The 27,335-nt window shown below is 38.8% G+C and overlaps 1 pseudogene; it reads left to right on the top strand.

Moving 5' to 3' along the window:
• The first annotated feature begins 22,449 nt into the window (after window positions 1–22,449).
• Window positions 22,450–26,581, top strand: LOC144221847 (dynein light chain roadblock-type 1 pseudogene; annotated as a pseudogene).
• The last annotated feature ends 754 nt before the right edge of the window (window positions 26,582–27,335 follow it).

Below are 27,335 nucleotides of genomic sequence, written 5' to 3'. Positions count from 1 at the left end.
TTTTGTTTCACAAAAATATACTTACCATTACTACATCAATTTATTCTGGTGTTTTCTATTTAATAATATTATATTTGGTCCATTTCATTAGAAAAACAAACATATGCTGATCATAATTCACTAATGATCTACAACCATGGTTTGGTAGAAAAACTATTTCAAAAAAAAATTTCTGTGGGGGTGATACCACCAATATGGAAAAAATAGGTCATTCCTGACACCACTCCCCTCACAAGAAAAACAAATAACTATTCAAGAACAAGACACCATTAAGAGAATCCTGGAACACAGAGGTGAGACTGAAGAACACCACCCCCACCCCTCTCCCAGCACTACAGAGACCAAGACAGACTGCATTAGAAGGGTAAGAGAAACAGCTACATGTTGAGCACATTGTCCCTCTCCAGCTCAGGAGAAAAGACTCCCTTGAGCCTCTGTTCCCTCAGTTGGACACACACACACACACACACACACACAGGGAGGATGACCAGCCCCACCCCACTCAGCACTGTGGGTTGCTTTGTGGGAACCTCTTCTCTGATCTCACATCATGAGAACTTCAGGAGTAGCTGCAGATTGACTAGGAATCTAACAGGGACAGAAAAGTGGGGAGGGTCTTGCAACAACCAGCACATGGATCTTGGCAGACCAAGTTCATACCTGCAGTACCCAAGCAGTGATCCCGACCAGCATCTTTGCTCATCTACAGAACCAAGCCAGGGGCACACACTAATCTGGGAACTCCTTGGAGTGCAAATCTGCCTGATGTAGATCCTCAAACAAGGAGTCTTGCCCTAGAGTCCTGTTTGCCCACACAGAGGTATGCAGCAGGGTCACAGCCCCATCTACTGTGGAGAGTGCCTTCCAGCCACATCTGACAAGGAGAACTGGCAACAACTGCTGTGTGGCCCAGTAATGCTGGAGCCAAGAAGTGGGCAGGCAGAGCTGATCACCCCAGAGCAAAGCCAGTACAAGTTGTGGAGGGTTTCCATGTTACAAGCAGGGGAATTAATTTCTAGCCAAGTCTGAGAGTAGCTCTATCCCCGACCCCAACTGGAAAGATTGTTTGAGAAACTCAGAGTTCCCTGGTGTAGCCCCTCCCCTTCCTTCACAGGCAAGGGAGTTGAGACATAGCCCTACCTACTGTAGCGAATGTCTTCCAGCCCCCTCTGACCCAAAGGGCAAGCTTTGGGAAGCTGTGTGGCCCAGCAATGCTCAATTCTGGAGAAAGGCAAGCAAAGCCAACAGTTGGTAAAGTAAAGCCAGTGGCCTTGTTCAGCCAGAAAACTAGAGGTACAGGGCAGCTTGAGTTAAGAAAACAGTTTTACCAGTCTTAGAACTGCTTCCCCCACTTCACCCAGGAAAGGAATTTATATGCCCACGCATTGATGAATATAGCCTTCAACCTCTCTGACTAGGGAACCTAACCAGAACACATGGGAAACCGCACACCCCATCCAACAAGCCCTGGTTATGGTGGCACTTGAACAAGAGCACAGCTCATGGCTTCTCCCATCAGCAGAGGAAAACCAATGGCTTCACCTGACCAGAGAATTCAGTACACACTGTGGCCTGACTTGAATTTTCAAATGATAAGCTATGGTCATCTCAAGGGAAAATCCTGTAGTAATCATGCAAAAAAACATAATAAAGAAGTCAAAGCATACTGATACCAAAAGACACCCAAACACACACACACACACACACACACACACACACACACACACGACAGTAAGATAATAAAACAAGGAACAATGGATCTACAAAACCAGAAAATAAATAAAATAGCAATAGTAAGTCCTTATCTATCAATAATTACTTTAAGTATAAATAGATTAAATTCTCCAGGCTGTGGGTCCTGTCTTTCTGTCCTTCCAGGTAAGTTAATTCATAGCCACATACACTACTGAATATTGTGCCCATTCATGACCATTTAGTAGGCCTGATCTGAAAATCCCAGCAACCATGAACCCATCTAACAGTATCACTTGGGTAGGAAACCAAACCATCAGTCATATCCAACATATCAACCAGTGGCACATCTTCTCCATTCCAGTCACAGAGCTCAAACAGTTCCCTTGCCCCAAAACAGACCACAGTAGCAGGTCCTATGTGCCCAAGGACATTATCAGCAGACACAACCATAAACCCAAACTGAGCTGACTAATGAGAAATGGTCTCTGCCAAAGCAAACCTGTAAAGTCTGGAAAACACTGACATCATAATTAAATTGTCAAAAGTCAAAGACAAAGAAAGAATTTTAAGAGTAGCAACAGAAAAGAATGAAGTTACATACAAGAGAACACTCATAATACTATTGGTGGATTTCTCAACAAAAACCTCAGGCCAGGAGAAAATAGGATGACATACTCAAAATACTGAAAGAAAATAACTGTTACGAGCAAAGCTATCCTTCAGAAACAAAGGTCAAATCATTTTCCTGAACAAACTAAAGCTAAGAGAGTTCATTACCACCAGACTCTGCCTTAGAAGAAATGCTACAGGTGATTTTTTAAGCAGGAGTAAAAAAAATTGCTAGTTAACACTTAAAAAATGTGAAGAGGTAGCATAAATCTCACTTACAATGGTAAATATATGGTCATAGTTAGGTTGTGCAATATGGTAATAGTGTTGCATAGTTTACTTACAACTCTGAAAGTTAAAGAAAACATGTGTAGCAAAAATAACCATAAGTACAATAACCTGTTATTAGTTACACAATATATAAAAGATGTAAATTATAATAACAATAACCAAAAATATGAGGTGGAAGAGAAGTAAAAGTGTAAAGAGTAAAATTCTACCGAAGCTTAGTAGTTATCAGTTTAAAATAAGGTATTATAAGTTTAAAATATTTTATGTAAGCCTCATGGTAACCACAAGGGAAAGTCTTGTAGTAATCATGCAAAGGAACATAAAAGAAATCAAAGAATACTGATACCAAAAAGTACCAAAACACACACAAAAAAAGACAGTATGGTAAGAAACAAAGGACAATGCATCTACAAAACCAGAAAACAATAAATAAAATGGCAAGAGTAAGTCCTTATCTATCAATAATTATATTACATATAAATGGATTAAATTCTCCAACTAAAATACACATAATGCTGAATGGATTTTCAAAAATGATTTAAAAAATCCAACAGTATGCTGCCTATAAGAGACTCACTTTAGCCTTAAAAACATATACAGATTAAGAGTGAAGAGACAGAAAAAGACATTTCAATGCTTTTTCCAATGCAACACAATTATAATGTAAATGGCAACCAAAACCATGCAGGAGTAGCTATACTTATATTAAACAAAATAGACTTTAAACTAAAAATGGTAATGATAAAGAGGTCAATACATCAAGATCAAACAATTATAAACTATGCATCCAACATCAGAACACCTAAATATATAAAGCAAAAACTAACAGAGCTAAAAGGAAAAATGAGAAATAAAACAGTAATTGGGGACTCAAATACTCCACCCTCCACAATGGATAGATCATCCTGAGAATCAATAATGAAACAATGGATTTGAATAATACTATAGACCAAATGGACTTAACAAATATATATAGAACATTCTATCCAACAATAGCAGAATACACATTCTTGTCAAGAGCATATGGAATATTTTCTAAAGCATACAATATTTTAGGTCACAAAACAAATCTTAGCAAATTCAAAAAGACTGAAATCATATCAATTATCTTCTCTGACCATAATGGCATGAAACTAGAAATCAACAAAAGGAAAAATGGAAAACTCACCAATACATGGAAATTAAACAACACTTTCCTGAAATAATCAACAGATCAAAGAGGAAATTTAAAAGAAAAAGAAAAAAGTATCTTGAGACAAACAAAAATAGAAACACAATATACTGTACCTTACAGGATATAGCAAAATCAATTCTACAAGGGAACACTTACATTAAGTGCAAGGAAGACACCAAAGAACTACCTAACTCTATATCTTAAGGAACTAGAAAAGGAAGAAACTGAGCCCTAATTTGACAGGAGACAGTAAATTAAAAGATTAGAGCAGGAAAAAATGAAATAGAGACTAGGAAACCAATGGAAAAGACTAACCAAATTAAGAATTGCTTCTTTGAAAAGATAAAGAAAATTGACAAATAGCTAGACTAAGGTAAAAATAGAAAAAACTCGTATCAACAAAATTATAAATTAAATAGGAATTTTTCAACTGATACAACAGTAATTTGGAGAATCATAAGAAGCTACTAAGAGCTATATGCAAACAAACTGGACAACTTAGAGGAAATGGAAACATTCTTAGAAATATACAATTTACTACAACTGAATCAGGAGGAAAGAGATTAGACCAATTACTCGCAAGGGAAATTGAATCAGTAATCAAAAACCTCCAAATAAAGAGAAGTCTAGGATGAAATGGACTCACTAGTGAATGTTACCAAGCATTTAAAGAATTAACACCAATCCTCAAATTCTTCCAATAAAGTCAAAGAGGATGGAACACTCCCAAGTGTTTTTATGAGGCCAGGATTATCCTGATACCAAAACCAGAAAAGTGCACGACTAGAAAAGAACACTACAGGCCAATAACCCTACAATGAATACAGATGTAAAAATAAAATACTAGCCAATGAGATACTACATAAATAAATAAAATACTAGCAAACTGAATTCAGCAGTACATTAAAAGGATCATTCACCATGATCAAGTGGGATTTATCCCTGGGATGCAAGGATGGTTCGATATATGCAAATCAATCAGTGAGATACATTACATCATTATGATGAAATAAAAGAACTTTATGATCATCTCAGTAGGTGCACAGAAAGCATTTGAAAAATTCCAACATGCACTTATTATAAAAAGTTTTAACAAATTAGGCATGGGAGAAACATATCTCAACATAATAAAAGCCATAGATGACAATCCCACAGCTAATAGCATAGTCAATGGTGAAAGGTTGAAAGTTTTCCTCTAAGAGTAGGAATAAGACAAGGGTGACGGTGCCCATTTTCACCACTCCTGCTGAACACAGTGCTGGAAGTCCTAGCTAGAGCAATCAAGCAAGAAAAAGAAACAAAAATTATTAAAATTGGAAAGGAAGGAGTAAAATTATCTCTATTTGCAGATGATGGGATTCTATACACAGAAAATCCTAAAGCCCAAAAAACTGTTAGATCTAACCAATGAATTCAGTAAAGTTGCAAGATTCAAAATTAACATGCAAAAGTCAGTAACATTTCTATATACTAGCAATACATTTTCTGAAAAAGAAATTAATAAATTGATCCCATTTACAGTAGCATCAAAAACAATAAAATACTTAGGGATATATTTAACTAAGGAGGTAAAAGATTTCTACTCTAAAAATCATAAGACACTAATAAAAGAAATTGAAGAAGATACAAATAAATGGAAAGATATGCCCAAGGACTGAAAGAATTAATATTATTAAAATGTCAGTACTACCAAAATCCATCTATAGATTCAGTGAAATTCCTATCAAGATTCTACTGGCACTTTTTACACACTTTTTTTTTTTTTTTTTTTTACAAATAGTTTATCGTCAAATTGGTTTCCATATAACACCCAGTGCTCATCCCAACAAGTGCCCTCCTCCATGCCCATCTCCCCCCTCATCCCACACCCATCAGTCCTCAGTTTGTTTCTCAGCATTCAAGAGTCTCTCATGGTTTGCCTCTCTCCCTTTCCCCCACCATTTCCCCCCTTCTTCTCCCCCATGGTCCTCAGTTAAGTTCCTCCTAATCCTCCTATACGTGCAAACATATGATATTTGTCCTTCTCTGCCTGACTTATTTTGCTCAGCATAACACCCTCAAGGTCCATCCATGTTGCTACACATGGCCAGATTTCATTCTTTCTCATTGCCATGTAGTATTCCATGGTATAGATAAACCACATCTTCTTGATCCATTCGTCCGTTGATGGACACTTAGGCTCTTTCCATGTTTTAGCTATTGTTGAGAGTGCTGCTATGAACATTGGGGTACATGTGCTCCTATGCATCAGCATTTCTTACAGACTTTTTTAAAATAAAAATCACTCCAAAGATAAAGCAAGAATTCTGAAAGCTTCTAGGGACAAAAGGTCCTTAACCTACAAGGGTTAAGATGCATCTATCTGCCACCTACAAGAGACTCATTTTAGACCTGAGGACACCTGCAGATTGAAAGTGAGGGGATGGAGAATCATCTATCACGCTAATGGACATCAATGGAAAGCTAGAGTAGCCATACTTTTCTCAGACAAACTAGATTTTAAAACAAAGGCTGTAATAAGAGATGAATTAGGGCATTACATCATAATTAAGGTGTGTATCCATAAAGAAAAGCTAACAACTGTAAATATTTATGCCACCAACATGGAAGCACCCAAATAAATAAACCAATTAATCACAAACATAAACAAACTCATTGATAATAATACCATTATTGTAGGAGACTTTAATACCCTACTTATAGCAATGGACAGATCATCTAGGCAGAAAATTAACAAGGGAACAATGGCTCTGAATAATGCACTGGACCAGATGGACTTAACAGATATATTCAAAACATTTCATCCTAAATCAGCAGGGTACACATTCTTCTCAAGTGCACATGGAATATTCTCCAGAATATCACATACTGGGTCACATATCAGCCATCAACAGGTACAAAAAGATCAAGAATATACCATGCAAATTTTCAGATCCCAACACTATGAAACTTGAAATCAACAACCAGGAAAAGTTCAAAAGCCCTCAAATACACAAAACATCCTACTAAACAATGAATGTGTTAACCAGAAAATTAAAGAAGAAATTTTAAAAATACATGGAAGCAAATGAAAACATGACAGTCCAAACCTTCTGGTATGTAGCAAAGGCAGTCCTAAGAGGAAAATACATTGCAATTCAGGCCTATCTCATGAAGCAAGAAAGGTCCCAAATATACAACCTAGCCTTACACCTAAAGGATTTAGAAAAGGAGTAGTAAATAAAGCCCAAAGCCACCAGAAGAACAGAAATAATAAAGATTAGAGCAGAAATAAAAGATACAGAATAAAAATTTTTTTAAAGTAGATCAATGAAACTAAGAGCTAATTTTTTGAAAGAATAAACACTAGCCACAAATTGATAAACACCTAGCCAGACTTCTCCAAAAGAAGAGAGTAGACCCAAATAGATAAAATCACAAATGAAAGGGGAGAGAATCACAACCAACGCCACAGAAATAAAGCAATTATAAGAGAATACTATGAAAAAACATGCGAACAAAATGGACAATCTAGAAGAAATGGGACAAATTCCTAGACACTCACACACTACCAAAACGTAAAAAGGAATATACACAAAATCTGAACAGGTTCATCACAAGCAAAGAAATTGAATTGGTTATCAAAAATCTCCCAAAAATTAAGAGTCCTGGGTAGATGGCTTCCCAGGGGAATTCTAACAGACATTTAAAGAAGAGTTAATACACATTCTCCTCAAATTGTTCTAAAAAAACAAAAATGAAAGGAAAGCTTCCAAACTCATTTTATGAAACCAGTATTACTTTGATTCCAAAGCCATACAAAGACCACACTGAAAAGGAGAATTACAGGCTAATATCCCTGATGAATATGGATGCAAAAATTCTCAACAAGATACTAGCAAATCAAACTCAATGGTGCATTAAAAGACTTATTCACCACGATCAAGTGTGATTCATTCTTGGGCTGCAGGGCTGTTTCAATACTCACAAATCCATCAATGTGATATACCACATTAATAAAAGAAAGAATAAGAACCATATAATCCTTTCAATAGATGCAGAAAAAGCATCTGACAAAATACCACTTCCTTTCTTGATGAAAACCCTCAAGAAAGTAGGGATAGAAAGAATATACCTCAACAGCATAAGAGCCACATATGAAAGACCCATCGCTAACATCACCCTGAATGGGGAAAAACTGAGAGCTTTCCTCCTGAGATCAGGAACTGACAGGGATGTCCACTCTCATCACTGTTGTTCAACATAGCGCTAGAAATCCTAGCCTCAGCAATAAGACAACAAAAAGAAATAAGAGACATACAAGTCAGCAAAGAAGAAGTCAAATTTTCAGTCTTCACAGATGACATGAAATTGTACATGGAAAACTCAAAAGTTGCCACCAAAACTGCTAGAACTGATACATGAATTCAGCAAAGTTGCAGGATATGAAATCAATGTATGGAAATTGGTTGCATTTCTCTACACCAAAAATGAAGAAGCAGAAAGAGATATCAAGGAATTAACCCTACTTACAACTGCACCAAAAACCATAAGATACCAAGGAATAAACCTAACCAAAGAGGTAAAAGATCTATACGCTGAAAACTATAGAAAGCTTATGAAAGAAATTGAAGAATACCCAAAGAAATGGAAAAACATTCCCTGCACATGGATTGGAAGAACATATACTGTTAAATATCAATAATACCCAAAGCAATCTACACATTCAATGCAATCCCTATCAAAATAACATCAGCATTCTTCACAGAGCTAGAACAAACCTAAAATTTGTATGGAACCATAAAAACCTCGAATAGCTGAAATAAGGTTAAAAAAGAAAACCAAAGCTTAAGGCATCACAATTCTGGACTTTAAGCTGTATTACAAAGCTGTAATCACCAAAACAGTATGGTACTGGCATAAAAACAACCACGTAGTTCAATGGAATAGAGTAGAGAATCCAGAAATGGATTCACAAATATATGGCCAAGTAATCTTCAACAAAGCAGGAAAGAGTATCCAATGGAAAAAAAAAAAAGACAGTTTCTTTAGCAAATGGTGCTGGGAAAAATGGACCACCACTTTCATGCAGATGAATGAAACCGGACCACTTTATTACACCATACACAAAAATAAATGCAAAATGGATAAACGACCTAAATGGAGACAGGAAACCATCAAAATCCTGGAGGAGAAAACAGGCAACAACCTCTTTGACCTCGGCCACAGCAACTTATTAGACATGTCCTTGGAGGGCAAGGGAAACAAAAGCAAAAATGAACTATTGACCTTATCCAGATAAAAAGCTTCTGCATAGCAAAGGAAATGATCAACAAAACTAAAAGGTAACTGACAGAATAGGAGAAGATATTTACACATGATATATCAGATAAGGGTTAGTATCAAAAATCTATAAATAACTTATCAAATATAACACCCAAAAAACAAATAAACCAGCCAAGAATGCCAAAAGACATGAGCAGACACTTTTCTAAAGAAGACATCCAAATGTCAGACACATGAAAATATACTCAACATCACTCATCATCAGGGAAATACAAATCAAAATCACAATGAAATACCACTTCACACCTGTCAGAATGGCTAAAATTAACAACTCAGGAAACAATAGATTTTGGTGAGGATGTAGAGAGAGGGGAACACTTTTGCACTGCTGGTAGGAATATAAACTGGTGTAGCTACTCGGGAAAATAGTATGAAGGATCTTCAGAAAATTAAAAATAGAACTACCCTATAACTCAGCAACTTCCCTACTAGGTATTTATCCAAAGGATACAAAAATGCTGATTCAGAGGGGCACATGCACCCCAATGTTTATAGCAGCGCTATCAACAATAGCCAAATTATGGAAAGAGCCTATTCATCAACTAACGAGTGGATAAAGAATATGTGGTGTGTGTGTGTGTGTGTGTGTGTATGTAGTATTCCATTGTATGTATATATGTCCGTGTGTGTGCACATATATATGTTATATATATATATAATGATGAAAAATAATGAAATCTTTCCATTTATAGCAACATGGATGGATCTAGAAGGTATTGTGCTAAGTGAAATAAGTCAGAGAATGACAGATATCACAGGATTTCACTTATGTGGAATTTTGAGAAACACAACAGATGAACATACAGGAAAGGAAGGAAAAATAAGATAAAAATATAGAGGGAGGAAAACCATTAAGAGACCCTTAAATACAAAGAACAAATTGAGGGTTGCTAGAGGGGAGATGGGTGGGGAGATGGGTTAAATGGGTGATAGGCATTAAGGAGCCCACTTTTTTGGATGAGTGCTGGGTGTCATATGTAAGAGAGGAATCACTCAGTTCTACTCCTGAAGCCAAGACTACACTGTATGTTAATTAACTTGATTTTTTTAAAAAGATACCACTCCTAGGATTTATATGGAACAACAAAGACCCCAAGTAGCCAAAGAAATCCTGCAAAAAAAGAACAAAGCAGGGGCATCACTCTTCCTGATTTCAAGCTATCCTAAACAACCATAGTTATTAAAACATATGATACTGACATAAAAGCAGACAAATAGGCTAATGTCACAGAACTGATAGCCAAGAAATAAACCCAAGCATATGCAATCAACTAATATTTGACAAGGGAGCCAATAATACTCAATGGAAAAAAATAACAATCTCTTCAATAAATGGTTCTGGGGTAACTGAATATTCACATGGAAAGAATGAAACTAGATCTATATCTTACACCACTCACAAAAATTAACTTGAAACTGTTTAAAGTCTTAAATGTAAGACTTGAAATCCCTAACTCCTAAAAGAAAACATAGAAATAAAACCTTTTGACATAAATTTGGGTAATGATTTTTCTTCTTGTTTTTAAGTTTATTATTATTATTTTTTTAAGTGAGCTTGAGAGAGCATGAGCATAGTAGGGGCAGAAAAAGAGAGGAGGAGAGAGAGAATCCCAAGCAGGCTTGGATTGTGATTGGATTGTGATTGTCATCACAGAGGGCTCGATACCACAAACCATGAGATCATGATGTGAGCAGAAATCAAGAGTCAGACGCTTAACCCAGGCGCACTAGATTTCCTTAATACAACACCCAAAATACAAGCAAGAAAAGGAAAAATAAACAAGTAGGACTACACCAAACTAAAAAGTCTGTGCACAGCAAAATAAATCAGCCACAGAATGAAAAGACAACCTACGAAATTGGGAAAAAATGTTTGCAAACCATATATCTGATAAAGGGTTAATATCTAAAATATAATGGGTGAAGGACCTGAAAAGACATTTCTCCAAAGAAGATATACAAAAAGCCAACAGATACACTAAAAGTTGCTCAACATCACCAGTTATTAGGGAAATACAAATTAAAATCATAATGAGAGGGGCGCCTGGGTGGCTCAGTCAGTTGAGCGTCCGACTTTGACTCAGGTCAAGATCTCACGGTTTGTGGGTTCGAGCCCTGCGTCGGGCTCTGTGCTGACAGTTAGCTCAGAACCTGGAGCCTGGAGCCTGCTTCAGATTCTGTGTCTCCCTCTCTCTCTGGCCCTCCCCTGCTCATGCTGCCTCTCTCTCTCTCAGAAATAAATAAAAAACATTTAAAAAAAATTTTTTTAAATCACAATGAGATATCACCTCAAGTCTGTTAGAATGGCCATCATCAAAGAAGAGATAACAAATGCTGACATGGATGCAAAGAGAAAAGGAAACACTTGTGCACCGTGTCTGAAATTGTACACTGGTACTGTCATTATGCCATTACGGTATGGGAATTTATGCAAAAGAAATTAAAACCCTATGTTCTTAACAGGTTTATTTACAATAACCAAGATATGGAAACAACCAAAATGTCCGTCAATGGATGAATGGATGAAGAACCTGTAGTATATACATACAAGAGAATATTATTCAGCCATAAAAAAAGGAAAAATCTTATCAGTTGTTACAATAGATGGAACTTGAAGACATTATGTAAGTAAATAAATCAGAGATAGACAAATACCATATAATTTCACTTATGTGTGGAATCTAAAACCACAAACTCATAAAAAAAGAGATCAGACTTGCAGTTGCCAGACATGGAGGGTGACAGGAAGAGGAAATGGAAGGTTGTCAAAAAGAACAAACTTCCCAGTTATAAGATAAATAGTTACTAGGGATGTAATGTCCACCACGATGACTATAGCTAACACTGCTGTATAATATATAGGAAAGTTGTTAAGAGAGTAAATCCTAAGAGATCTCAACAACAAGGAGATTTATCTTTTTTTTCTTTTCATCTTTTTTCCCTTATTGTATCTATGTGAGAAGATGCACATTGCTGAACCTATAGTGGTAATCATTTCACAATACATATAATTAAAAACCATCATGCTTATACCTTAAACTTATACAGTGATGTATGTCAATTATTTCTCAATAACACTGGGGGCAAAAAGGTGTGCAATGTATTAACAGAATATGTGTAAAATACTTGGTGAGTAATCACATGGCTGAAGGTAGTAGAGCATAAGGTTTACAATTCAGGATCTGCAGTGAGACAGATTTGAATTTAAATCCAGGCTCCACCAATCATTGGCTATATAACCCTGAACAAGTTAGTCAACATTGTTAAGTGTCAATGTAAATTAAAATGGTAAAAATAATAGTATCTACCTGTTGAGAGAGTAGAAGAGATCATGTATATTATTTACTATAATGCAAAGCACATAATAAGTACTTAGCAAATGTTAAATTCTAAAAATCTATCCAAAGAAATATAAACAAGACTTGAAAGGATAATTAAAAGCAATCTGACCTTGGCCAATTTCAACAAGATATTTTTGGGGGTGGGGGGTTTCCAGTGGATATTTCACAAACTAAGTAAATATATATATTTCATGAACTAGGGAAATACTAGAATGAGTTGTCAAGTAGACAGATCCTTTTCTGTTGAGTTGCCGAAGACAATAGTATTTTATTTAATGTGGCTTCTTAAATATGGTCAGAAAGAGGAACATGGAGAAAAAAATGGAAGGGATAATAATTTTGAGGTTTCTCCACATATTATGATCCTGCAGATGATGTCTGACAAATCAAGAGTGGATAGAATGCCTCCCAATCCTGCACCTAAATAGCTAGACCAAGTCCTGAGCCCTGTAGCCCGACCAAAGGGCTAATTTGTATAGCATCACAGTGGCATTTGCCTGGATTATGCCCACTGTTTACTCTGCTGGCTGTAAAGACTCACCCAAAACATAATGTAAAGCAGCCTCCTTACCATGACCCCTTACTTTGCAATCTGCCACACAGAGCATTCTAGGGCTTGGAGGCAGGGCAAAATTAAGAGGTTCACTCTTAAACTTTCCCAAAGAAACCAGGGCATCAATTTTACTTCATCATTTCCCTCACCCAAAAGAGCTCCACTAACCCTAGAATCAGCTGGTATAGAGACACAGACCACAGGACTAAGAACCCTGACATTTCTTAACACAGGACATTTTTAACACAGCCTTCAGGAAAATTAACTAAATAGTCTTGTTCTCCAAGCAGGTGATGTGCAGATGGGGCACAGTTGTAGCCTGCATCCCCCAAATCCTAAGGCAGCTAAGTAGTGAGGGAATAAATCTCACTCTCAGAATACATGTGGCAACTTGATCCTGGAGCTGGTTACACAGAGCAGCTCTGATGAAGATGACTCCAGTGAAGTATGACCCACTTACCCACAAAACTTTGATATGGCACTGGCCTTTTGGACCTGCCAACCAGTTGGAGAATAAATAAATGAACAGAAGAGTATAGTTCCACTGCAGTCCCTGAATTAAACAGGCAAATGGCAAGGATTCAGCACAGAGCTATATGATGCATAAGTAATCAGACAGAGACTATATGTCCATTCAGCTGGAAGCAGAGTCTGGCTGCTATTTAAAATATCAGCGGGAGTGTCGATCTCCCACGTTTCGAAGGTTTTTTTCAAAATGTTCAAGCAGCCAGATAAATCACTCTGTGGTTCGCCCCTGCAAATTGTGGATTGATAATGTTTATAAGCAGCTGTGTTAACACCCTCCAAATCCAAGGAAATGTTCTTATTGCACTGAAGAGCTTTTATAGTGTACATCTAGTAATGGACAGGCAGTTCTTCTGTTCAGATGGCTGTTTCTGGCATCTGGGTTATGACAAGAGCCAATATTATTCCTTTTGGGTAGTCAGTGGTAGCCAGTGGTGGTAACTCTAACCCTGCCATAACACAAAGGATCTCCAAACAGATTTTAACTTCCCCTATCTGGGTATTTGCAATGGTAGATCAAAGAATACATATATGATGTCTTAAGACACTTTACCATCTGAGCCCTGGGCTACCTTTCACCTACCTCCTCACCAGCACTCCATTCTAAGCACACACTGAACCAGCACTGTACCCTTAATGGGTCGTGTTCTGCGGCATCTCTGCATCTCTGAACCTGTGCACAAGCTACTAAGTGCCTTGTTAGAATGTTGTACATTCCTCTCTTATCCACCTGGAGGACACCCACGTATTTTCATCCCCCCAGCTCTGAGACTACATACATGTCTTACCTTTTTTCCCTCTAGGCAGAATTTAAAGACTTTAATACACATTCTAGACTGTGAGCCTCTTGAGAACAGGGAACACATCTCAAGAGATTTGTATGTCCCTTTGTAGCTAGTACTGTTTCTGTCATGTGGTGGGTAGGTAATAAAGGCCTGTCAGAGGAAGAATTTTTAGATGAATGTTATTACCTCTTTTTGCCCAAAAACAAGGTAGGGAGGACTGAGGAGTGCACAAGAAGGAAGGTGAAAGTAGAAGACCTTCTATCAGATTGGACACCATGGGAATTTCAGGGAAGGTGAGAGGTTTTTTTTTTTTTTTTCCTTTCTTTTGTTGCAGGTGAGTTATACTCAGAAGTGGTCAATCTCCAGCAACACAACATTATTTTTTCTATCAGAGTCTCTAATTATGGCCCAAGAAGGGCTTCCATGGATCTCTTTACCCATCCTGGATTTGCACACAACTACATAATTTTCAACATATTCTCAGAGATGTTCAAAGCTCAAAAAAGATGACAGGCCACTAATCCAAAAGATTTTTTTTTTAATTTGGACATGTCGGGAAATGTATTCCATCATGCTGACAATGTTTAAGAGAATCTAAGTGACAAGGAAAAAGTGTAAAAAGCACTGTAATAGACCACTTTACTCAATGTAAAGGTTACACTCCAGATGTACTTATATACAGTTTTCACCAGAATAAGGACGTGACAGTTCATGCTTGTTATATATCCAACCATGTTATACCTGCTCTTGGGAAGCCTGCCTTCTGATAAGTCAACACACACAAAGAAAATGATTTTAAAAATAGGATGCAAGAGAATCTACAATATTTGCCAAATTTGGAGGATCATATTTAATAAATATGGGAGCCAACATGGAGCTTACTGTGATCAAAGAAGGTTTCTCAGATGACCGTGGGAGGTGTGACTTCTCTCTATAAAGTTTCTATGGGGAAGTAGTGTTTCAACTAAGAGGCAATGTGATAAATGAATACTGGACTTAAATCAGAAGGTTTATGTTTTATGCATGGTGTTGCCTCTTACTAGCCATTTAGTAACTTTAGACCATTTAGTTCTGTGCCTCAGTTTCCCCATATGCCCTATGAAGATAATATCTTAGCCTGGCCTTTCTCTGTGGCATGTTTGCAAGATTCATTCAAGATATGGTGTATTAAAGTATTTTCCAAATCATAAGTCACTATACTATTGGATATAAAAACAGTATTGGAAGTGGTGGAGTCAGGTACACATAACAGACTGTGGTACAATCCATTATTTCTCCCAGTCTGTTTTGTTTCATCTTCCTGGCTCTCAGCAATCCAATCCAAGGTCCTTTATGTTCATTTAATAACATTTCTTGTCAAATTTATCATACACAAAGTTGCATATGCAACCAGCACGAGAACTGCCGGCTGGCAGCTAGGATTCTTTTCAGAAAGGGGCAAGAGTAGAATGGTAACTTCATTCTAGCCTAAAGCAGGCAGGCTTTCTTGTTAAAGTCTCTCCCGGAGGTGGAACATTTCCGTATTCACATCATTTTTTCTTTCAAAGCCTCTCCCCTGAGCCCTCTGCAGCTTGTCCATGGTACGCAATTCTGAATCACCCTACCACTTAGGACACTGGGATCTGGAGGCAGTAGCAAATGCATTTCACATTCAAGAGGAGAAACATTAGTGAGCACAGCATTTAATATGCTGTACGCCGCCAGGATCAGGGGCTTAGACTTTCCATTCCGGCTCCACCGCTTAGACTGCAATCTGAACAAGAGTGTGCAGTGATGCAGTGTGTTGGCGCTCGTCTGTGCCAAGCAGCAGTTTTATCATCAGTAAGGAAGCATTAAGTGAGCCCCAGGGACAGCATATGTATTGTATTTAGAGGAAGGGGTGAAAATCCATCAACGCTGTGTAATTTAAAAGGTTTTCATGCTGTTTGCAGGAAGCTATAAGCTTAGATTCCTTTGTCCCAGCTAAAGAGAAAATGGTTCTAGTAAAGAAAGATGGATTTAAAATAGTGGTTACCATGGAGTGAACTTAAGTGATAAAGGAAGACAGATAGGATAATGGACTTTGCCCAGCACATTAGAGGAGACACACATTTCGTATTTGCAGAAGAACACAATTTGGGAATTCTGAGCTCGACACCCATTCAAATGAATCTTTTTATTGCCTTTGATTACACAATCTTTTAGTCCCTCCTTGTCAGTTCCCAGTTGTCTCCTATTAGAGGAGAATTACAATCAGTCTTTATGCCAGGAAAGCATAAACTTGAGGGGAGAGAAAGGACAAACCGAATGGGGCAAATGATAAGAAGAAAGAGATATATGAGTCGAGATTTCATTACACAAGTTAGATTTGCACACTCGTGCCAGGAATAAATAGGCATAAACAAGATTCCCGACTCTCTTCATATACAAATGATTATAACTTCATTCAACCCTATAGTCTTATTGCCTGATCCGCCCTGTTTTCTTTGAATTTGTTCAGTTCCCTGCCACCAGGCCTTGATATCAGCCATCCCTTCTATCTGTAATATCCTGCTGTCAAGATAGCACCCACTGAAATCCTCTCCTTCCTCATCCAAATGAGGGTGAACCCAAGCGCCATCTTCTCAGATAGCTTTCCCATATCCTGCCACTTGGAATTAATCTCTCCAGCAAATTGCTTTTAACTACAGTTTAGCACAGTATAGCACAATGTAGTGTAAAGAAATGGCATTCATGGAAATGTTAAGGTGCCTCCCACCAAATTACATGTTCAGAGGGCAGATGCCATGCCTTAATCATCTGGAGCATCTAGAGGTTGGCATACTGTCAGTGCACGGTACGCATATCTTATACCAGGATACAGGCAGCACCCAACTGGGAGCCCTGGCGTGTTGACCAATCCACACATGAGATGAGCTCATGAATCCCCAAGCCTCTTCTGCCTTTTCTGAAAAGGTTACTATTTGTTCAACTCCTACTTAATCCCCACCTGCAGTGCTGCCTCTTCTAACCTTGAGACACTTAAGCTCAATCTTGTGAGCTTTGTCAGTAACTTCTTTTGAAGAACCACCTAAACTGAAATTTGTTTAAATATTACAAATATAAGGAACACTTATTCTAGCCTTTATCTGGTGACTGTGAGAATGTCCACAACCTTTAAAATTTGAAAAAAACATCAGGTGCTTGGGTGGTTCAGTCAGTTGAGTGTCTGACTTCGGCTCACGTCATGATCTCATGGTCCAGGAGTTCAAGCCCCGTGTCAGGCCCTGTGCTGACAGCTCAGAGCCTGGAGCCTGCTTCAGATTCTGTGTCTCCCTCTCGGCCCCTCCCCTGTGCAAACTCTGTTCCTATTTCTCTCTCAAAAATAAATATTTAAAAAAATGTTTTAACTTAAATTTTTTTTTGAAAAAGCTTTTAATCACTTAAAAATGTGTGTGTGTGTGTGTGTGTGTGTGTGTAGTTTATTTAGTGCATGGTTTGTTGTAAGAAATTCACATGTATTAATTTATCCTCATAACAACTCTATATGGTAATATTATTTCCATAACAACTGTATATGGTAACATCATTGTTTCTACTTTAAAGATAATGCAAACAGAGGCACAGAGAGTTTAAGTGCCTACCTAGTTCCTGTCATTCATAAGTAGTGTAGGCAGGCTTTCAACCTTGGAAATCTAGCTTCAGAGTTTGTGCTTTTAATCACTGCACAGATGGAGGAAAAAAAGGTCTATGAAACTCAGACACTAATACAGAAAAAGTAGTTTATTTGAAGTTGTGTATGATATCAAAGCTGAGATCAGGACCTGGTGGTTGAAGTCTAGAAATGGTAGGTCCTGCTTTTTGCAGTATATCCAGAACAAGCTTAGTGGATACAGATTGATCCAATTTCTAAGTACTTATAGGATTAGAGAGACAATTCATTAAGACAATGATACAAATTTGTTCACTTGCATACCAACATGTATTTTGAATAAAAACAAAACTCCCAATTATACAGAAGAAATACATCCAGACCCTTTTCTAACACTAAGGAATCAACAGAATTGCAGTTCAAGCTCTTCCCAGAATTTTCACTCCTTTCAAAACATTAGTTTTCCTGGAAAGATACTGAGTTCTCCTCAAGAATGATTTAACAGATCAATACGGGAGGGGGACATCATTCTGTTTGGAAGAGCAGGCCCCTGCATGCAATGTTTTGATCCCACAGGGCCACGTAAGAATGGGCCTTGGGCTGGGAACACTTCTTCACCAAGAGATGAGGAGTCCATATGGCCTATTCTGGACTTGTCACCTTGTGTGGGAGTACCTTCCCCTGTTTCAGACTTAGTGTGTGATCCTTTGTTCTGCTGAAGTATGTGCATCATGTGACAGCTGCTCAACCCCACTACTGTATGTGTCCCCTTCAAGAAGACAACAGGTTCTTCTATGACAGCTCAAGAAGGATGAATGCAGGCCAACTGCCCTGCGTCAGTTACCAGCACGGACCTCCTGGCCATGGGGGACCAGTGCACACTACTGAAGCTAATTTTGCTCCGTCTCTTCTCTACCCAGTGTGGGTAAAACATGTTCCATGAAGTGGTTGACTACAGAGTGTTTTCCTTAGAGTTCAGACTTCTACACCTGAAAACAGACAACAGATGCCTCTTGCTGAACATCTGCACTCCCTGGGACCTAATCTGCACAGGTTTCCTTTGTTCTTCCTTCTATGGGGACTGCCTCCCACCTGCCCCCAACCCCCTTCCGAAGCCTTTTCTTCAATGAATCCTCCATATTCTTCAAAATTCATCTCAAGCTCCTTCTCCTTAACCATCATTGTATCTGGGATGTACCTCATCAGAGCTCCTACAAGACCTGGTTCAGTCACAGCAATCCGCATGTTCAACTACAACAGCCCATTAACCTACAGCTTTTCTCTCTAGACTATGAGCTCTTGGGAGCAGGGATCATTTCATATTCAGGTTTTATTACCAGGATCTGAAACTGTACCTGCCACATAGTAGGCATTTGTTCCTTCATCCAACACGTATGTATTGAATACCTAATGTGTTGCAGGCCATGTGTTGGATTAGATATATCATAGTGAACAAAAACATGCATGATCCCTGCCCTCAAAGAACTTACAAACTAGCAGTTTGTAGGATCAACCAAATAATCACAGCACAATGAGCCAGTGTCAAAATTCAATGGGCATGACTGTTGGATAAGGAGTACTCAGGATACATAATAGGGGAAAATGAAATAAAACAAAGAGAAAATGTTTTAGAAAAGAAGATAGAGGGGTTCCCCAGGGAAGTAGCCACTGAGATAAGTTCTGGAAGAAGATTTAGCAAGAGTGTTCCAGGCTAAAGAACACCACAGGCAAAGGTCCTTGAGATAGAAGAGAGGATAACATACATATTCTGAGAAGGCTAGTGTACACAGAGCAGAGAGCAAGGGGACCATATGATGAACAAAAGACAGAGAGACAGCAGAGATCATATCCTACCTGAAGACTTGTAGTACCAAGACTTTTTCTTTATCCTAAAAGCACTAGGAAACATATAATCAAAGAATCACATTTTTGTTTCAAGATGATTTCTCTGCTGCACTACAGATGGAGAAGGAATGGATGGGTAAGGAGGTGGTACATGTAGACAGAAGAGTCACTGGGAGACTAGCAACAGTATTTAGTAGAAGAAGACTTGGACTGGAATGGCTACCAGGGAATGGAGAGTAACAGATAGATCCAAAAGACATTTAAAAGGTAAATATCTGTATATTGGTGACAGATATGAATTCACTCAATAAACATCTGTAAAGGGTTAGGATAGGAAAAGTAATTTGGAGTACTTATTAAAAGCCCCGTATATCTGAGGACATTGCAATAGTGCCAGGAAGTTAAGCTTCATGGAAGTTGACTCGCTTCCAGAAAGACAAAGAGAGAGTGAGAAATAAAGAGAGCAGTGAACTCAGTAATGAAGTATCTTTAATCCAACACAAGTTTTGTTCTCTCAGGGGGTCTTCCCATACATTTGTTCCCTCACTAATCTTGCTGAGGCCTCGCTGAAGGGGAGTGTTCCCATCAGCAATGGGACTGGACCAGGTAGTTCCTGGCTAAGGGTTTTATTTTTTTTAACTTTACAGGTAAAAGCTCAGCTGTAGCTCAAGTAAAATATGCCTAGCTTCCCTTAGCTGTTGTCCTCAAAAACCCCTCGTCCCCTCATCCCTTGGTAGCTGGTTCAACACCAGCCTATGGGCATCCTTGAGCCCAGCTGTGATACTCAGGGTTTTCTCTCCTTGAAATATCAAAATAACTCATTAGAAATCATCACCACCATTGCCTTTATACACACTGTTTCCCATTGTAAACACAATATATGTTAATTGACCTAGAAACACAGAATAAGACAAAGAACTAAATAAAAACGAACAATCTGTGATTTCTCCACTGGAGAAAAATAGAAAACAACACTATTATCTAGAATGGTTGTGGTTAAGAGCTTAGGCTATAGAGTTAGATAAGAATTTTGGTCTTTATCCTCACAGCATGGAAAAATCAAATAATCAGATTTATTTTTCAAGGTGATTTGTCTGTTGCAGTATAGACAGAAAAAAAAAAATAGATGGGTGAGGAGGTAATATGCTTGGATGTTGAAAGATCAATTAGCAACCCAAAGTCCAGCCCCAATGGTAGTAATAAAGCATCTATGGGGAAATTACTAATAAGGCTAAGTCTCGAGTATAGATGAAGGATGATAGTACCTGTTTGGGGGCTAGTGTGTGTAAATTCCTTAGCATAATACCCAGCACACAAGTCTTTAATAAATGCCTAGACATTCTTAATATTTAGTATGCTTCCTTGCATTTTTATAACAAAATCACTCTTTAACATTATTGTCACACTTTCACATGTTCTTAATTCCTTGAAAGCATTATTTGTAGCAGTTGCATAATAGTTTATCCTACATAAAATCATTTCCTTACTGTTGGAAATTTAAATTGTTACCAACTTATACTTGCAATAATGTGGCAATGAATATCAAATACAAATTTTTCTAATCTTTAATTAAAATTGAGATAGATCTTCAGAAACATAATCACAAGGATCAATGGCATGAAACTTTTTGAGTTTCTTAGTATACATTTGCAAATTGCTATCCACAGAGGTGGCTGTGTGATTTTCACTATCAAAGTCCACATTTATACCAACATTTATACCCTTTCAAGAAACTGCTCTTTAAAGAAATTTGCCAGGGCAACCTTCTAAAGGAAGTTAGAATCTGGCTAAGCACCTATTAACTTCCATGCTTGAAACATCTTCCCCAATAACACTCCCAATTATACTCTTACCCTTGTGAGACAAGTTAGCGTTGGCCTTATTTCATACCAGGCAGGCTGAGAGTTGAATTAGGACAGCAGGTTAGTACTGCGCTCAGTACCACACTGTCAGCCCACTGGCCCCCCTTCTCCTGTGACCCAAGTGCCTTGAGATATGTTCCCAAAGGGGCCACCCAGGGTTTAAACTCTCCAAAGAGAATATGACCACACACACAAATATTTCTCCTGAAATAAGAAATCATACAAATATGTATGTGTTGATTAGCTGTATAAGGAAAACTGAGATAGTGCTAAAGAGAGTCTAATTCTGATTGGGGAACAGCGAGATACTTTCTGAAAAATATGTGAGGCCGTTTAAGGAGTGGGGGAAAGGCCAGTCCAGAAAGGAGTAAATGTGCAGTTAGAAATGGATTAAATGTAAGGTTGTAAAGTAAGAAAATATCATCACATTGAGCCTTATAGGCCATATTACAGAATTCGGATTTTACCTTAATAAAGAATATTACCAGCTCCAACAGACCTAAAGTCTCCTGTCTTGTATCTGTAGATCAACAAGAGGAAGAAACGAAAAACTCTGCAAGAAAATACCTGCCTGAGGATAATGCTTCCTCTCACCCTTACTCAATATGCCAATTGTTAACCTTGAAAAAAGGCAAAGAAAACTCAGTGTTTTACTGGCAAACCTATTAACAACACCTTGCCAGCTGTGAATATGATGTCCCAAGTGGCTTAGTTTCCTGGAATTACTATTAAAACCTGCAATAATTTTTAGGTAGCACATCTCTGCTTACAAAACTCCCTTCCAAACTTGGCCTCAGAAACAAACTATATTGTTAGTCAATAAACATTTCCAGAATGCCCACTGTGTATAGAGCACTGAATTTATCTCTTCAAGGCAGGTAAATAAGCTTTTTTGCTCACAAATGGCTAAAATTCAAGGCCATACATGCAATGAGCATAACAACAGAATTTCCCTGCCTTTGCCCATACCTAGCTTGAGGGAAAATAATATTCACTTGCCATAGAGGATCTACTTTTCATTCAGAGAAACACCCTATGGATCACAGGAAGTATCTCACCACAAAATCAAGTCCCCAAAATCAGTCAGTGGTTCTGATTATAGTAGTTCTCCTTGATGTGTGGCAGTAATTTCATGAGCCTTCCCTTGGGAAAATCCCTCACAGCAGTCACTGGCTCTCATAGTGTCTCAAAGTGAAATCTTGCTGATGTTTTTTACAGTCACAAAAACTTGACATAACCTTCCTACTTCAACTCTACTCCAACATATTGACAGATTCATTGGCTGGACATGCCAAATTATCATAGCTTAGGAAGCATGAAATATATGCCTAAATGAAGGCATAGCCTACCAAAAATAGCACTCTAATCAGCTGTTAGAGGGGGTACAGGTCAAAAGATCAGCAAACCTGCTAATGATTCACGTTTCAACATCTTGCCAAGACACTTTAATTGACCGATTTCCAGCTGCTCTGCTCAGGAAACACTCTACTCTGAGAGGGCAGAACTGAATCTTAGCCACAGTCCTGTATATGCAGGGTGAGGAGACAGCTCTGCATGTGCCTCCTCTTGGTGCAAAAAAAAAAAAAAAATTAGACCCCCTACAGAACCCTATTTGGGAGGAAGAAGTGGAAATAAAAATGTACCGACAGCCTGACAAGTGGGTAGCAAAATATTGATTCTACCTTCTTAAAACAAGTAAAATATGTGAACTGGGGAAAGAACCATGTGTGGGAGGGAGTCATATTTCTTAAGATGAAAGAACATAAAAGAAAATCAAGGTGAGAGGGAAAAAACCAGCAGTCCCCTCACCCCCAGCTCCCAGGTGGTCAGGCGTCCTGGTGTAGCTGAGATGGCTGGGGAGCCCCAGAAAGCACGCTCAAGAGATCCTGCCGCACTGAACTGTCCCATGCCAAGGGTGCGTGTTAGATTTAAACAGAGGGCATGTTGTTCAGGGGTGCTACGCAGGTGCCTGGGATTTCCAGGAGCCTGTGTTCTAAAGTCTGTGGCTTTATATTTCATGTATCTCAGATCTTATAGAATAGGCAGACACAAAACCTACCTATGTTGTAAGAAGAAGGGTTTTTGTAAGCCCTGAAAAGGAAATGCAGCCCTAATGGAAGTATATGCTCTTTGTAAAAGGTGTTGCGCCCTAGGGACAGGAGAAGCCCAGGAGCTGGAGCAGGAGACCTTGGGACCTTCAATTAATTATTCATCTGCCCTGACCTTCAGAGACTTCACTCTTAGCTGTTAGCTCGGTGGAGGGCAACAGTACCTGCCTGCCTCTTGCTCTGGGCTACTGTGAGAAACAGAAAGTATTAAAAGTGCTTCATTAATGTGATATACCACAAAAGGAAGATGGGATAAACGTGAGCCTGGCACTACATACTTGCTGCTACTCTAAGGAGGACAAATGAACCAAGTAACCAGAGCCCAGTCTCTGCATGCTGTCACTGAGGTGACAGATGAATGTAAAACCTAACAGCCTTCTCACAGGGCACAGGCTTGGAGGACAAACAGAACCCAACATACTGTGTATTTATGGGCATTCAGAAATTTTCCCACGGTCCAAAGATCCGACAATACAGAAGAAACCTAGTGATAGGTGAATCCCTAAGATCTTTTGGTTGGTTGGCTGGTTGCTGTTTTTTCTTGTTTTTAACCTAAAACAAGATAATCACAGTCTTCCCATAGACCAGCTTCTATAACTGCAATAGGCACATGGAGTGGCCAGCAAACTTGCCAAAACATAAATTCTGATTCTATACATCCGGGGTAGGCCTGACGCTTTACCTTTCTGACAAGCTTCAGGGTCCACAGTTGACACTGGAGGTAGCCAGGTCAGAAAGAACATTGAGAAAGCCCTTGGAAGGATTTAAGATGTCATATACTTTTATTAGAGTAGAAAAAAATAAAATAAAACTCTAAATCCTGTGGGGATGGTGAAGCCAAGGGCCAGCTGGCATGTCCAGCATCATCAGAAGGCAGATCTTCCACTGCCCACAAAGTCCACCACGTGACCTCCCTCATGTTCTTCCCTCCACCACTCTGGCTATCATTCACTTGGTGCTTTCGTCTTTGGGTTTCTTTTCCTGTCTCTGCACATCTTTTGGAAGTAAGGGATGGAGGGAAGGAAGAATATAACTATAGTACATGAAATATATCCTGGCTTTGAATCATGGAATCTCTTACTTAAAGGAAACAGGAAAAGCAATGAGGATGAGTTTCTAGAATGAAAAAAAGCTAACTGCATTCTAGCTCTTAACATCCCACAATGGCATTCAACTCAAAGCAATTAGCTCTTTGTTTCCAAGGGTGATCCCTGGTGCCTATGTATGCACCAGTAGACAAAGCTAGGCTCCATTTCTGCCTGCACTACATCCAGGAGTGGGGGGCATATTTACTGAAGCACTAGAAAATCTAACACTCACCTCACTAAGACCCTCAGAAGAAATATCTCTAGATCCAAGGAGGGGAAGAGAGTTTAAGTAACAATTTTGAAACTGAGGGTAATCTTCAACATGCCTTCCACTTGTGGGCTATGTTCCAAAGAGAAAAGGGGGAGAAATACAATTTGTACTGAATGAATTTCAGCTCTCTCCCCCAATCACAGACATACTTTAAAAAGCCACACTAAGGGGCACACGGGTGGCTCAGTAGGTTAAGCATCCAACTTTGACCCAGGTCATGATCTCATGGTTCATGAGTTTGAACCTTACATTGCGCTCTCTGCTACCAGCACAGAACCTATTTCAGATCCTCTGTTCTGCCCCCCTCCCCAACTGCCCCCTCCTTTGCATGTACACACTCTCTCTCTCTCTCAAAAATAAACATTTAAAAAATAAATAATTTAAAAAATAAAAAGCTGTGCCAAAGTTTCAGTTCTTTTTTGATGCCACTTATCCAACGAAAAGCATGAGACTGAGAATGGTGTCTTTGCTCCAGCTCTTCTATCTTACAGAAGACATCTAGGACTATGAACGAAACAGAAGGGAAAGGGACTGAGAAAGTAAAATAATTGCTTTTTTAAAAAGCTATTGAAACAGGGTGTCTGGGTGACTCAACAGTTCAAACATCACACTCTTGATTTGTGGCTCAGGTCATGATCCAAGGGTCATGGAATCAAGCCTTTTGCCAGGCTTGGTACTGAGCATGGAGCCTGCTTAAGATTCTCTCTCTCGCTCGCTCTCTCATCCTCTCTCTCCCTCTGCTCTTCTCTCCCACTTGCACACACTCTTTCTCTCTAAAAATAAATCTTTAAAAGTTTTTGAAGCAGCAAATACTCCTAAATATACACAGAATTTGTCCTTTTAGTGAATTGCTGCATTTCCACCTACAATTTGATCACGAATGGAGTATTTGAAGAAATTTTGGCTGTACATGAGGCTTAACACATACAAGGGAATATTTGTTCCCAAGTGCTTCTATTGTGCCAGTAAATATTGAAAAGCAACGGTGAGATTTCCCCTTCAGTCAGCACTATACTCAATGCCTTTCCCAGTACAAGCATTAAAGTTTCACAAGGAAATCTGCCCACAATGCTGCTAGAACTCCACAGGACTCTCCCTAGGTTATTTGGATTTCATTAATAACATGCATTTTTAAGTACCCTTGTTAAGATCAGAGCCCTTGCAAAATTAAGATTAAAATAACCAAGCTTTGGCCAATGTTGCAGAAGTACTGATGGATTGGAGAGGGCAGAGGTAGAGGAAACACTGAAGTGACTTCAGAACAGAAGGTGGTACAGAGAATCATTGTGGTGAACACTGGAGGCATTCCCATCCAGAGCATCATGGAACAGTATGCCAACCTCATGCACAACTTCATCTTGAAGACCCAGAGCACCATGTATAAAATCAAACCCCAGAATGACCTCACCCCTCTTGGAATTTGCACCAAGAAAAATTAAATTATGGTGGCACCAGGTAACGACTATTTCCTGACTGTGATTCAGAATCCAGATGAATAAGCCAGTCTCTTGGCTTCCCAAATCATTCCTTAACTTAACAGCACCAACAATAATAATGTTAATCATTTCAGACAACTGACAGGTGGAAATCACCTTAGAGCCTACTTAGACCAATCCACTGACTAATCATGGGCTGTAGCTCCATCATGCCACCAAAGTCACCCCTCTGCTGACCAATCACCCTTGAGTTCTTGAGAGGGCCTTTTTTCCTCACCCCCAGGTTTTGAAGCAAGGGCTTTGAGCACCCCACACACTACTTCCTTCTAACCTTCAGTTTACTCTGTCACCTTTGAAAAAGGCTATTTTTTCCTTAACTAAAAATAACTGAAGGGCACCCTGGATGGTTCAGTCAGTTAAGCATCCAATTTTGGTTCAGGTCATGATCTCACCATTCCTGAGTTCAAGCCTTGTGTCAGACTCTGGGCTGACAGCTCAGAGTCTGGAGCCTGTTTCAGATTCTGTCTCTCCCTCTCTCTCTCTGCCCCTCCCAACTCACACTCTGGCTCTCTCTCTCAGACATAAATAAGCATTTAAATTTTAAAAAACCTAAAATGCTAAATAAAATAAACTAATAAAATACTCCAGTTTTGTATGTATTGTAACCCCTTTCACTGAGGACTTTTCTTACATATGGTAAATAATGAGACAGCTTTAGGGTCCATAAAGTTTTTGCTGAGATCTAAATAGCTTCTTTCAGTGCACTGAGGTGCTATTATAGGGACTTGTATGGTACCTAAGAGCTTACAGCATTAAT

This window comes from Crocuta crocuta, unplaced genomic scaffold, assembly GCF_008692635.1.
Source record: "Crocuta crocuta isolate KB4526 unplaced genomic scaffold, BGI_CrCroc_1.0 scaffold151, whole genome shotgun sequence".
Lineage (NCBI taxonomy): Eukaryota > Metazoa > Chordata > Mammalia > Carnivora > Hyaenidae > Crocuta > Crocuta crocuta.
This window is presented reverse-complemented; position numbering and strand designations above follow the sequence as displayed.